Genomic DNA, 14356 nt, shown 5'->3' with positions numbered 1-14356 from the left:
GGGAGGAGGAGGAGGCGGCGGGGGGAGGGCGCCCGCGAGGCGTTGCTGACGTTGCCCTCTCCCCGGACCCTCCCTCGCGATTTGGGCCCCGCGCGGCCGCGGAGCGCCGGGGGAGAAGTTGGGAGTTGGAAGGGGCGCGGAAAGCGCCGCCGAAGGGGAGCGCGACTCCCGGCCCCGAACTCGCGGCATGCCGGCCGCTCTCTCGCGGTCCTCCCCCGCATCCCCGCTGCCGGGCGGCTCGTCGGGAGCCCGCCCGGCCTCGCGGAGCGGCGTTCGCGTCCGCGAAAAGTTGTTGGCCCTGTCATTGAGTTAAGTAATGGCTGCTCCTGCCGGCCCAAGATGGCCGGACAGGGAGGAGAAAGGAGGGGGGGTGGGGTGGGGGGGAGATAAACACGAAACAAACACCGCGAAGAGACGTGCGCGTCGTGCGGAGCGCGCGGCCCGGCCGAGCGCGGAAAGGAAGGACCTCCGCGCGCGGTGTCCGGGCGCTGCCCGCGGCCGGGCGGGGCCTTATCAACCTGTAGCACGCGCCGCGCCGCGCTCCGCACCGCGCTGACAAAGGCCCGCAAGCTGCCGGGGGCTCCGCGCGGCGCTGCCCGGCGCTCCGCCGCTCCCCGCTACTGACAGCAGCCGAGCGTTTGACACTTTGTTCGCCCCTTTGTGGTGTCCGGCCTCTGCGCTCCCGTTTACACGTGGAGGATTTCTAGCCGAAGTCGCGGCCCCGCGGCGGCCCGGGCCCTCGCTGGGCTTTGGGTGTTTGTTTGTGGCCTAATTGGAAAGGCTCGGTGTCAGGACGTGGGGGAGGGTGGAAGGAAGGAACGCGAAGCCGAGTGCGACCTTCTTTGTGTTTGCATTTAAAAACCCACGCTGCTTCGGTTGGGTTTTCAGAGTTATTCATTCAGGTATTTATTTCCTGAATAAATCAGAAAGGTCGAGGAGTGATGTGTCACGGCGGTTATGTTTTGTACGTTAAGTGTGATGGGCCGGGATTCATCCCTGTGTGCTGCCGAGGCTGCCGGAAACGTCGCAGGGAATCACATATGGGATAGAGCCTAAGGATGCCGCTCAGAAAATAAAGACATGGTATCACTGAGGTTGCCTGTCTCACAGCATCTCTACCTCCCGTTGGGTTTCACATACTGTAAAACGAAGCAGTGCGGGTCACAGTTCAGCATGTTATTGAAGTTTTTGAGGCCTTTTTGAATACAGCGCCTTTTTTTTTTTCCCCACACATTTATTTGCGTCTACGCTCTGTGTCAGGTAACTGAAGGTAACTGAAGTTATTGGGCATTTTGATATTTTCAAAGTACATTTTTGGGAACACTCATCCTCTTGCTGTATCGGCATATGATTCCATGCAGTGAGTATTAACACAAATACAAAACCCAATGCCATCACAAATTGAAACTGGCAAATATTTTGATATTGCAGCTCTGTTTTCTGACAGTGCTTTGGACATTGATGAATTGCACGCTAATTTATGGAGCTTGCTCTTTGTGAAACTTGTCACTGAGAGAAGGAGATGGCTACGTAAGAAGGATTAAAATGTTACTGTGCAGTGCAAAAATCTTTCAAAGGCATTTCTTGGCTTGCTCAAGATTCAGATTTGTTTGTGCTTTTTTCTTTTGGGGAATGTGTGTATGTTTCAGTTACTGTTATCAGTAAGTAAAAAGTTGTTATTTATAAAATGTTCATTACTTAGTTCTGTGTGTGTGTGTGAAGCATTATAAGTTCTGTAATATCTGTGGTGGAAGGGAAGGTTTGGAGTAATTAATCTAGTAGGCCACTGAAATTTCATGTAATGGTCATTTTTATTGTAGGAAGTGTAGACATATATATGTACACTTAATTAATGGCTTTTGCAGTGATAGTAATGAAATTTTTCTTTTTTTGCACGGAGCTAACAAAGACCCTAACTCCATAATTATGAAATCATAACTGATTTAAGAATCTTGGAGCCAGTGCATTGGAAAGCAATGCAAGATGTATGTGCAGGAATAGCTAGGAAAGCCACTGAGTCATGTTTTGAAAGGAATCCTTCACAGAGGCAGAAACATCAGTGCTCCGTACACTGCAAGAGCAGTGCATTTGCTACTGCACCCTTTGAGCAGAAGGCTGAAGCAGCACCTCTTTGGCAGTGCTCCCTGGTTGCCTGTGGTTATAGGGTGGCAGGAGTAGTGTGCCAGTCCTGGGAGGCTCTCTCTCAGCTTGCGAGTGTGGAGGGAATTGCTCCCTTCTTTTCCTGAGCTTGTGTTTAGCGAGAGGGCTCTGGTGAGGGCTTGAGTTTGGTGTCTCAGCACTGTGAGGTGCTGCTCCAGTTCTTAGGGGGTTTCCCTCGGCAGGATGCTGTGTGCTGGCTCAGGCCCTTCCAGGCCAGCCAGGAGATGTCATGGAGCCTTAGCAGTGGGAGCTGTGGTCTAACAAAGCCACACCCTGGCAGAGCGAGCGGTAAGAAATCCAGAATCTTTTTAAAGGATGAAGGAAGCTTCATGTCCGGAGCTTTAATGTGGCTGTGGGTTTTATTCCTTCTCCAGGTCTGGACTGGAGTCCACCTTTTCAGTAGTTTTGCTGTATAGGGTATATGACTGTAGCACCCTGAACTAAACTGGTTCCTGCTGCTGGGTGTAACAGATCAAAAGAGCAGATATGACATCAGATCTATACAATATTTATGGAGTATTGAAGATACCGTCTAAAGGTCAGGAATACGGTTTTGTTGCTCCATGTATTTGATGTGTGATAAGCCAGAAAAAAAATCAAACTTCTATGTAATTGTGTACGTGCTGTTAGTATTATGACAAAGGGATAGAATTTGCTGTTGTCGAAACATTTTGTGTTTATTTTGCAGAAAAAAGAGCTTGAAAGATAATAGTTTGCAGCTAGTGTGATTTTAGGGAAGAGGTGAATTAAGTGATGTCTCCTTTTGAGCCTGCTGAAACTCTGCAAATCCAATGCAGCTTGTCTCATTTAGGTGAAAGTGCACACAGCTGTGCACTGGAGTTGACAACAACGTTAATGTGAAGGAGCCAAAAACACAAATTGGACAAAAAAAAACCCAAAAAAACCCCAAAAAAACAACCCAAACTCGCTGGTATTGTGATGTCTCTTTCTGTCAGAAGGATGTTAGTTCTCACAAGAGGTGAGGTTTAATTACACAGGGAGGGGGGAATGTATGTTGAATTGGGAATGAACTGCAAACGATTTGCTTTTTCTCTTTATTTTTTAGTCTTTTTTTTTTTTTTTTTTTTTTTTTAATCCCAGTGTTTTGCCAAAGTGGACTTTTTTCAGCGGCAAACCTTTGTTTCATAAGCTATGATTTTTTGACTTCCATGCAGATTTCAGTTGATGTAACTGGTTTTTAGGTATTTGTAAATTCTTATTCATTGATTTGAATCAGTTTGTCATACCCTATAGACAAAATTTGAAGCATGTTCAATTAACAGTATTGATTATGAAATCAGTTCCAAGAGAAATGAAGTAGATTGATGCAGTATAGCAGTTCTGGGTCTCTGTTACCTTCTGTGGTTTAGCAGGCCTTCCACCTGATGTAAAAAATGCAATTTCCTTTGTGCAAAGGTCACATGTGTTGACAAAATTAGCTGTGACTATCAGTGCTTTTATTTAGCGTACAAAACAAGTGCACAGTGACACCATTCTTTCACTTTTCTTGTAATTGTAGGTGTTACTTGCTTAAAAACACTTCTGGACAGTGTGAATGATCATATAATGACTTTGTCCCTTCAGTGTTGACATAGATGCTAATTTTCTACTAATCTCTAATTAAATATTCTCAGTTTTAATTGTGCCAGGCTGCTTGAAAAATAATTGATCAGGAAAACATTTCAGCAGACCAGCCTACGTATAGTAAAGTGTTTTTTTTTTTTTTTTTTTTTTTTAAACAATTTTGGAAACATTTTGGCTCTATTTATTTTCATCAAAACAAAGGAGAATTGCTTTTAAAATAATTACAGCGTTTGCTTAATGTAATGGCAGTGTTGGGAATTGAGAAACTGGGAATTGGTACCATGAGACATCTGCAAACCATTCCGGGAAGTGGGAAGCCTCTCCAGTTTCTGTAAATTTATGTCTCAGCTGTTCCTTTATGTTTTTTTTTAATACGGTTTACATTTCTTATTATTTGCCAATTATCTGGCATACTGTCTGTTAAAGCAGAACAAGTTTGAGTCGGTTAACTTATTGCAAATTGTGTTATGGACTCAGCTGGTTTTCTAGCCCTTTTTGAGGGTGTTTGGAAGCTGGGAGATTTGAAGTAAGAATTGGAGCAGCTATTGGGTAGCTGGGAATGAACCACTGACTTCAAGATCGGTATTTTTCTGCATGCTGCTGGAGCTCAGTGTTCGTATGAAGGGGTTTTTAGGATCTGATTAAGTAATGGACGGCATTCTACAATTCATGGTTGCACTATGTTTGTATTTTGAAATTGCTTATCTTAAAACAGCCCACATGATATGTATCTATCTTGGTTCTTAAGACTTAATTATATGCTTGCATCATTTGTACTGCATCTGGCATTAAAAATAACTTTTTTATTTCTCCAAACGGACATTAGACAGCTCAAGTGTGAGCTATTTGGAATGTTTTCATACTTCCAAAGCTGATGTTTGAGGCATGTTTCTTTAAAATGGTGTGGGTTTTTGTTTTTTTTTTTTTTTTAAATTATTTTTATTGCTGCAAACTTAAGACCTTGAGTATTTTGGCTATTTCATAATTTTAAAGTGCAATGTTGTTACTTCTTCCTGCGGACAGGGAAGTGAGTGAAGTTACAGTTGTACTTTTAATATATTAAAGAGAAGGTAAGGAAGGATTAATCTCCTCCAACAACGCGGTTTTCTTTGAAGTGTGGTTAGATTGCGGGAAAACTAACATGCCCATTTCAGTATGATGTCCTCCATCAAGAAGCTTTTGTGAGGGAACACACTATAAGATTTTTCTTTGTTACAGTAGCTTTTTTTAATAGAATAAACGTTGTTACAAATGGCAGCCTCTAAGTTCTAATCTGCTGGTCTCTGAAGGCTTAAGTGACCTTCTACTGATACATATCCATAGACTTAAGACTGTTTGTGCCCTACTGACTTAATTATTAAATAGACAAAGCAAGCAGCAGGAACTAAGAGGGGGGAATTGTTATTGTGTTTCAGCAGCTGAGGAAAAGGGGTTGTGATAGATTACTTGTTTAAAGACTGTGAGGAAAATTAATGGTGGGGATGGGGCTACTTTTTCCACACTCAATTCCATTCTGATACTTTAACCACTCAGATCCTTCCATTGATCTTTTTGTGGTTCATGGTAATAGTAGGCTCTGTTTTTCAAAGCTCTGTATGGGTAATATTGGACACCGTATGCAAGAATGAAATGTCCAAAGTGTGTGTTCTGTCTATGTGTAGTATTCAGGGTTTCCTGCTTGTGAAACACAGGGGCTCTTTGCCTCTTGCCAGCTTTTATGGTTGTCTATTCGCTGTCATAGATGGAGTGGGCATGTTAATTACAGTGGTATCATAACGTCATTGTAGGTAAACGTTGAAAGCATGATGTAAGAACTGTACCATACGTTTGTTTTACATACAGTTTTAGAAGAGAATTATGTTCAATACTTGGGCAGTTCTGCTTGTAGAACCTTTTGTTTTTATCGTGTTTGTGTAGTGATGGAAAGCTAAGGGAAGTAAATGGAAAATATTTATGGCTATGAAGTTATTTTATAGTAATTAGCATTTATTGCAGGACTCTGGTACCAGAGTTATATGCAATGGCCTACTTTTATTCTTTTTTTTTTTTTTCCTTTTTCTTTTCCTTTATTTTTCCTTTATTCCATTGAGAATTAGACAGGCTTCCATTCTGCGGAGAAATTAAGCTTTGGTTTCCAGCTTTACATGTTCAAGAGCTAGGCTTCAAGTTGTTCATGGTTGGTGAGCAAATACTGTTCTTGGTCCTCAGCTGTTGGTATTTCCTGGGCTGCAGCAGGGATTTGTCAGTGTTTCCAGCAGATGGAAGGGAAACAAATACATAGTTTATGAAAATTGAAATGGTTGTGTAAAACCCTTAAAGGAATTAGATGAATTTCTGTGGAAATGAACTGAGCGGATGAGTTGTGAATACTCTGTTGAGCAGGGGGACAGATTTTAGTGTTTGTTCATATGATTCCAGAAGCTGAGCTGTTGTTATGCTCACTCTCAATGCCCGTAGGTAGGTTTACGTGTACATCTGTCAGTCCCTTAGTTTCAAATATACCTTGTGTTTGCCCTATAGCTTTGATATTAGTTACTTTCTGTTGGGATCTCCCTTGTTGGTGAGGTCCTGCAGCTATGATGTTTGGAATGCAGCGTTTGAATAATGTATCTCCACCACTAGAAGTGATGGAAGTGATGCTTATTAAACTTCCAGTGGCCTACAATTGCTAACAGCTTTCCCCTGTTCAGTGGCAGAATACCTCTCTGTAGTTAAGAAAAAAAGACAGTGCTCAACTCAGTGGTTCTGTATGGAGCCATACAGAGGCTGTCAAGTTTTGTGCAGTTCCTTCTGAGGAAGGAGAAGAACTGCATTTGAGAAAGTCTAATCTGAGTTTGTCAGACCAGGGAAGTCTTGTGATGTATTTAACTTCTCTCTTACTTTATTATACATCTTCCTGGTTCTCAGATAAGCATAATAAAGCAATTTCATTAGCAGCTGTAATTTCTCTTGAGGAATGTGTTTTTTGGACTGGTCTGCTCAAAGCCTGCTTTCAAGACTAGTTCTGCTGATACCCCTGAAAGTACTGTGTGACATATGGCAGTTTGCATGAGGGTAGAGTTTACTGAATGGTACACCTTCAAAATCAGCTGGTGTGTGTAAGGTGTTTGCAGCGAGTGAGTCAGGTATTAATCTTGATACTAGATAATATTTTTAATAGAATAGTGTTCCCTGTGTAGATAAGAGCACCATGTTAATGAACAAATGTCCCTTAGGTGTGTTTGGCAGTTGAAGAACATTCTTTCTCAGATACTTTCACTTCAGAGTGTGAAAGGATGCATGGATTACCATCAGAGCGGTTCTGACAAAGTAGCTTCCTTTATGGTTGTTGCATTTACTATATAGCATTCATGGAAGAAGCTTCTTTAATTAAGATATATAATTAGAGGTATTTTTAATGGGGGTGACTAAAAGTGTGTCTTGAATTACAGCTAGAACACTATAAGCTATAGCTGAATTTCCTTTGTGGTATATTCTTCAATTAATTGTTGTCAGTTAAAATGCTTTAAGTAATTTCCTTTTCTCATGATGGTATTTTGTGGAAAGTTATTCATAGATTGGTTATTAAGTTCTAAAGTAGACTGAATCGTGAATATGCATTTCATTAAATTTTTGGTTGCATTTTGAGAATTCTAAAGTTCTGAACAGTTTTGGGATATCATTTTTAGCATTAGTCAAATGTTCCAGTGTAATGGCTTCTAAAATGGAGCCCATCAATCTTTTTGCTTTTGTGGTATCATGTTCCTTACATTGAAGTTGAGGTTGCCATTTTAACTTCTTATGTGAGCACTATTTTCATTATTTTGTGGTTTGAAAACTTGTTTGTAAGTAAGTAAATCTTGTGTTTAGTGGGAAATAGGGAATTTAAGACTTTAGGTAGTGGATTTTTTTTTTTGTTTTTTTTTTTTTTTTGTTTTGTTTTGTTTTTTGTTTTTGTTTTTCCCTTTGGATAACAGAATCTTAATTCTTAATTAATCTGTGTGTTTCTGTTCCTGTGCTGCTTCTCATATGCTCTAGTGAAACCATTTTGGGGCCTGTGCAATAAACCAAGCTGGCAAATTGATTCAGATTAAAAAAAAATGTAAACAGTACAGGTTATTTTGCAGACTCAAAAATGGATGCATGGTTGTTTTAACTGTGAAAGATCTGAGAATCTAGTGTGGGTTCTGCTTACCTGACACTTTCTGGAAAAGTTATTTGCAGAATTGTTGCTGAAGCAGAAAGGGTTGGTCCCTTGGTCCCCAAGTTGCTGGGGTTATGTATATGCCTTCTGAGGAGGGAAGATGGAATGAGTGTGGTGACCTGGCTTCGTTACCCTCTGTGAAGAAAGACCTAGCATTTTGTGAAGGTAGCTGCCAATATGAAACCTAGGACGGTTTCACATCTGAGTTGATCTGAGCAGCAAAGAATGCAGTGTATGTGTGATCAGAACTGCGGAAGAAAGCTGAAAAAGTTTTGTGAAGGGTTTTTTTTTTTTTTTTTTTTTTTTTTTTTTATTTTTTTTATCGACGTGGCTCTGAATAGGGGAAAGATGCTGAAGGATCCAGGCTGTATACTTTATAAACTGTATTTGAAGCTATGCCTTCTGAAAGTGAGGTCTTCATTTGCTTTTGAGTAAGAAGAGAAATGAAACGTCCTTCTGGGAAAGTCTTTTTGGAAACAATATAGTGTTACAATAAAAGGAAGAGATTTTCAGTTAAAGGATATTGTGGTTTAACCCTACAGGTGGCTCAGCACCACGGAGTTGTTTGCTCACTCTCCCCCTATGCAGTGGGATGGGGGAGAGAATTGGGGGAAAATAAAAACAGGGTGGAACTTGTGGGATGAGATAAAACTAAGAGAAAAGGAAAAGAATAATAGTTATGGCTGTGTGTGTATAAATGTGTATCGCATGTACAAGTGGTGCACAGGCAATCGCTCATCACCTGCTCACCGATGCCCAGCTAGTCCTCCAACAGTAGAAAAGAGAGAGCTGAACTGCCACTCTGCTCAAAACTCCTTCCCCATAATGTCCTGTGGTATGGAATATCCCTTTGGCCAGTTCAAGTCAGCTGTCCTGATTCTCTTCCCTTTCAGCTCCTTGGGCCCTTTGCTGCAAACAGCCTTGGTTCTGTACAGTTGTGCCCAGCAGCAACTATAAACATCAGTGTGTTACCAACAGTGTTTTTCTCCTAGAACCAAAACACAGCATCTTAGCAGGCACTCTGAAGAACACAATTGCATTCCAGCTGAAACTAAGACAAAAGAACTGAAAGAGAGGTTGACAAGGATAGTTGTTAAATATGAGGAAGCCAAGCAATAGGTGATAAAGTGATGCAGACAAAATGTGGGTGGCTGGGAAGCAGTGAAAATCAGAGTATTTTTTTCTAGCAATTACCTGAAAGCTGATCCTGGCTACCATCTAACTGTTACTGCTGACTTCGAGTAGCATTTGTGCTGTTGATGGTGATGTTGCCTGCTTCAAATGACTTCAAAAGCAAGGTAAACAGGAGCAGAATAGACAGAAGGAAGTTGAAGAAGGATTAGCAAGGGTGTGAGAAAGCCTAAGAAGAGTTACATACTTTAGGTTCGCTTGTGTTCTCCCATTTTTGAAATAAGATTAAGGCCTGGTAGAGGAAGCAGCTCCTTTAGCAGCAGCACTGACTGCAGTGTCCAAACCTTTGTTTTCTGCTGCTGCCTCCCTTCCTCCCTCTGCCCTTGCCACCTAATGGAGTGCAGCAGCTGGGAAACCAATAGATTTTGCTTTTTTTTTCCTCAAGGTGAAAATGAAGGCTAAGAGGACTGACGTGTCTGTCTGTCCTCGTGTCATGTTTTCCTGCCTATAGATTTGAAGGGTGGAGAAAGCTGAGCAAGTGAGGAAGGTATAGGCGGTTAATTTAAAAGGGAAATAAATAGTCTTAAATGTGGAATTGAAAGTCTGAGTAAGGGAGAGGAGATGTAACGTATAATTCAATGCTGCGAAGTGTAGAGAATGTACCGGATGAAGTGAAGGGTAAGAAAAACGTAAGACATCCTTTGCATAGCATTATAAAGTGTGCCATAAGCAGTCACTGGTATGAAAGAAAAAGAGAAATGTTACTGGAAATAATAAAGTATGGAAACTGAATACATTGGTTGGTAAACCATAAAAGAGCTTCTGGGCAGCTTGCAGATATGGTGTCTTAAGATATGGAACACCGTGTTTCTTAAAACTTAATGCATTCTTGGTCTTCCTTGGGATGCACAAACCTGTGTTATGTGTTTTTTTGTTGTTGTTGTTGTTTTTTTTTCTTTTTTTCTTCTTAAATTCTTCTACCTTCTCTAAGGTTTTAATGGTTGGAAGGCCAGAACCTTTGAATTTTTGATCTCATTAATACTTACACATTGTGAAACACACTGAAGGATTATCTGATTTCAAATGTTACCTCTTAAAAAAGATAAGCAAATTGGGCTTACAGTGCTTTTGTGGTCTAAATAATTAAAAAAGCAGGAAAATTATGAAATCTGAGAGAAATTAGTTATTATTTCTCCCTTCCTTGATTCAAAGGGTGAATGTAGCTTTAAAGAAAAACTGGAAATCTCGTTAGAAGTTGTTTTTCAGCTAGTTTTGAATCAGAACAACACGTACTCTTCTATTCCTTGCTTAAGAGGTGATGAAATAAGTAAATAGTTTGTATAAGGCAAAAACAGATATGAAAGAGATGTATGTCTGAGCCAGCTATGAAAGTGACCTCTGTGAAAATCCTCAAATGCACTCTTAAGATCAGAGCGCACATAATTTAAATAGCGAGTTACCTTTTGGGATTGTAATGGAGGCTTTCTTAACTGTAGTTACTGTGTGGAGGAAATGAGTAGTTTAAGTGGTTTCAGTGCCTCTCTTGGTTACGTGTAGAGAGAATTTAGAGGGGCTTATGTTTACAGCAGAAATCAGTTTTGGTGTCTGTGTAAAATGAGATGACAGAAGACCATTACAGTCTATGTTAACTAATGAGCAGAATAAGGTCTCATTTTCAACCTTTAAATGGGCTCTCCTAACTTGAAAGTTCATGTGCTAGAGAATTTTAGTTCTGATGGTTTTCTTGGATTAATTATACACCGTCCATCTTTGCTGTTATATTTTTTTCTACCCATAGTGTCAATGTGGGGCATTTTTTTAAAGAAGTTGCTTTGATATAAATAATTTGCTAGTAGTCCTAAAGGTTGAACAGGACCTGGAAAGGATCACATTGTGTTAGAGGCAATGGAAGCACAGCAGAAGTTGCGTTGTGATGTAGAAAGCTGTTGCAGAGATGTGGTTGGGGTAGCTGGAGGAACTGTGGAAGGTTGTATACAGATTCCTGAGATAATAGCATGCGATGGGGATAGGGGTGTTACATTGGGCTTTGGTGCCCAGTGTGTTGGAGGTTGTCTTCAGTTAATCTGAGAACATAGGTGGACCCAAAACTGTGTGGAAAAAGTTAGAGCTGGAATATTACAATCTATTTAATCCCTGCCAGTAAAAACGCTGTCATCTTAAGTTTATCATTAATTGATTCTCTTCCTCTGTGGCAGCTTGTTTGTTGCTTTTGAGTGGTAGGATGTTTTCAAGTGATGCCAGTTGTGAACTTAGATCTTGCTTATATTATGGCCAAAAATTTGGGCAAATTGATGACTCCTTTATATTCACCGAGAAGAGAATCTTTTGTACTGCTTTCTTTTAATTGGTTATTATTCCAAGTCCTTGGTAGTTTGAAACAATGACGTAGCTCATGCCCTTCTCTTTAGATTAGCATTTGCTACTTAGATGGAAGGGGTGATTTTTCAGAATGATTTCTAGATGAAAATGTTGTTGTTCCTGAGAAAATGAGAATGGGTCAGCACAGCTGTTGTGTGCAGGAAGCTCTCAGAATTCAGGGAATGTGTGGCACCTGTGGAACTGAGGTGCACATTTGGACAACTTTGCTTCTTGAGAAGGCCCAGCAATGCACTCCAAAGCTCTCTTGGATTTTGCCTGACCACTCTGCTTTGATTTCTATTTATAGAAATAAAAGGTTTTTTAGATTGTCCAGGCAAGCAGCAGAGATCTTTTAGGGGAAGCTTTTTGATATTTGGAGATTATTTTAATTTCTTGGCTTTTTAATATTAGTTAAGGAGATTAGAATGCAGCTTCCTTAATAGTGAAGCTCTGGCTCCAGTCCATTAACTCTTTTCTTCAGCACCAGTAGGTAGGAATTCTCTAACACCAGGAAATTGTGCCTCACAAGGAGCTGATAAGCAGATCTGTAGACTTACTGACTGAAACAGGGAGCCAGGTCTCACCACAGGTCATTTCACAGCTTTTTCCCTGGAGCCTTTTTCACTTCCAGAATCAAAACTCAGAAATGGAACAAACTGATTCAAAGCAATTCATTAATGACTGGCTTGAGGTCTGTCGGGCTTCAGACAACTGCAAAGGAGAAAAAAAGCACTTCTGCTCTCATGACTTCTTTTCACTAATTTTTCTATAGCAGTGTAGAACCTTTGTGGATTTTTGTCGTGTCATTGCTGAAAGTGATTAACTCTTACATTCTCATAAGCAGATTACTTGCTTTGCTCAGCTCCTTTGTTTGCCAGTTTATTAAATTGGGGAAAAAAAAAAAAAAAAAAAAAAAAAAAACAGCAAAAAAACAACATTGACTGAAGAGTAATATCTATTTGTACCTGTGTACATTGGTACACGAGTTTTGGAGTGGATGTATTATCAAATACCTATAACCCCCCTGCGTTTATGTTCACAATTGAATCTAAGTTGGACAGTAGTCTGCTGTTACAGCTGTGCTGGCATTTTCTCTAACTTGGCATTCCCTACATGCAAGTTACTGTTAGCATCATTGCACTGTTACGTGCAGTGTCAGATTCAAAAGCGTAAGAGCTCTCTGTTGCTGTCCTGGTTGGATGGTCTTTGATTATTATTATTATTTTTTTTATTCTTACCCTAATGTATGGGCAAACAGCTTGGAAGGGCAGAGCTGATTTTCTAAAAGCAGAGATGATGTCTGTAGCTGTGGCTGTCCGTGCTGTTGTGATATTACTTGTATTATTTTCAACTTTCAGTATCTTCTGTGTTTTCGAAAGAATAAAGAATTCCAGTCAACCTTAAATGTTACAAGTAATGTAAGTTAGAGCCCAGGCCAATGGGGTCTTGCTGCTTATTATCTCAAGAGACCAGAAAAGCTGTGTAATGTTGTATTGTGAAACAACCGCACAGGATTTGACTATGGTTCGGGCAGCCTGGTTGTGTGGAGAATCCCAGTGGTTGGTGACCCTGCACATAGCAGGGAGGTTGAAACTGGATGATCACTGTGGTCCTTTTCAACCCAGGCCACTCTCTAATTCTCTAGATGGAAACTGTTGTAAAGTGGTAGCTTGTAACATTTATTAGAGCCTTCATTAAAGGTGCATCACAAGTTATGAGATTTCCACTTAGCATATGTGAAGCTTCCACACCAGGATCATGACATGATAATGTAAGAGAAATGTGTTTTTAGTGTATGTTGTGTTGCACAGTTCTCGTGAAGATTTTTTGTTGTTGTTGTGCAGATTCTTTGCTTTGAAACTGCTGTGTCAATCTACATTTTGATTACAAGCTAGTACATTTGTCCTGTTTTTAACTTGGTTTAGACAAAATACTGGAAAACAGACGGCGATTAAATCCACAGTGTGAGAGGAATGACTAGTGTTGCTTAGATTTGCAGGTAGGAGAACATTATTAAAAACAGATATGTTTTGAAGATGATGCAACATTTATGTAACTTGGTAATGTAAGCTAAATTGGTAGTTCATTTAAATAGAACAGATTCCCATTTTGTTTAGAAGACGCTGAACAAGAGGGGCAGATACTGTGGTGTTGCCTCTTCTTCCACAGTCAGATAAGGAATTAATGTTACTTCTGAATAATTTTCTCTTTGTTTGAAGATGAGTTATATCCTTCATTAAAATACACATTGAAAGTGAAGTGTGGGACTTTTTTTTTCCTTCACATATATGAAAATTTTGGCATTTGATTGCCCCTTCAGTTGGATCTCTTTCTTGGCATGTAGAGCTTAAAGAAAGATTCCCTGAACTTCGGAGAAGGGATACCTGTTGGAAAGTGCTATTCTGTACCACTTGCTAGGGGAATTGAGCTGAGATGAGTGAAGGTTCCATTGCCAGTTGACATTTACTACAGAAAAGTCCCCATGAAGTTGCCTGAGTGAAGCTGTAGGTCTGTTAAGTCATCTTTTCTTTGGCTGGCTAATAGCAGTTAGAGCTTAAGGCTCCATTGCTTGCATAATGTTGACCTCCTGACCTCTAAAACAAGTTAACCATTTCATTTTTTCCCTACACCCTTCTCTGCCCTCCAGCATTTCTAGCTTTATCTCAAGTTGTTTGTGTGCCAAGCCCTCTGTCACTGTCAGTGTCAAGATGTGTGAGGTGTGGGTCACATGCTTGTGTGTAGTGATAAAATGGGTGTGGGTGAAAGGGAGGCCTGTACTCATCAATGTTAGAAAAATTAGTTTGGAATAATTAGTAATATTGAAAATGTTGAAGATCTCCACCTTCCCTTAAGGAAGCTTACTCTCCACATTTACTCTACAGAATGACAGTAACAGAAAGTATGTGACTGGCATGGGAG

General features: G+C 40.4%; 1 protein-coding gene across 13 annotated transcripts in view; it reads left to right on the top strand.

The window, feature by feature from the left end:
- The window catches only part of KDM6A (lysine demethylase 6A), a 147010-nt gene that overhangs the window by 723 nt on the left and 131931 nt on the right, over positions 1–14356 (top strand). The gene's annotated exons all lie outside the window — the stretch shown is intronic.

This window comes from Centrocercus urophasianus, unplaced genomic scaffold, assembly GCF_019232065.1.
Source record: "Centrocercus urophasianus isolate 14NV4802_14NV808 unplaced genomic scaffold, USGS_Curo_1.0 seq_12, whole genome shotgun sequence".
In the NCBI taxonomy this organism is placed as follows: Eukaryota; Metazoa; Chordata; class Aves; order Galliformes; family Phasianidae; genus Centrocercus; species Centrocercus urophasianus.
Note: the sequence above shows the minus strand (reverse complement) of the source record. Positions and strands in the feature narration are given on the sequence as shown.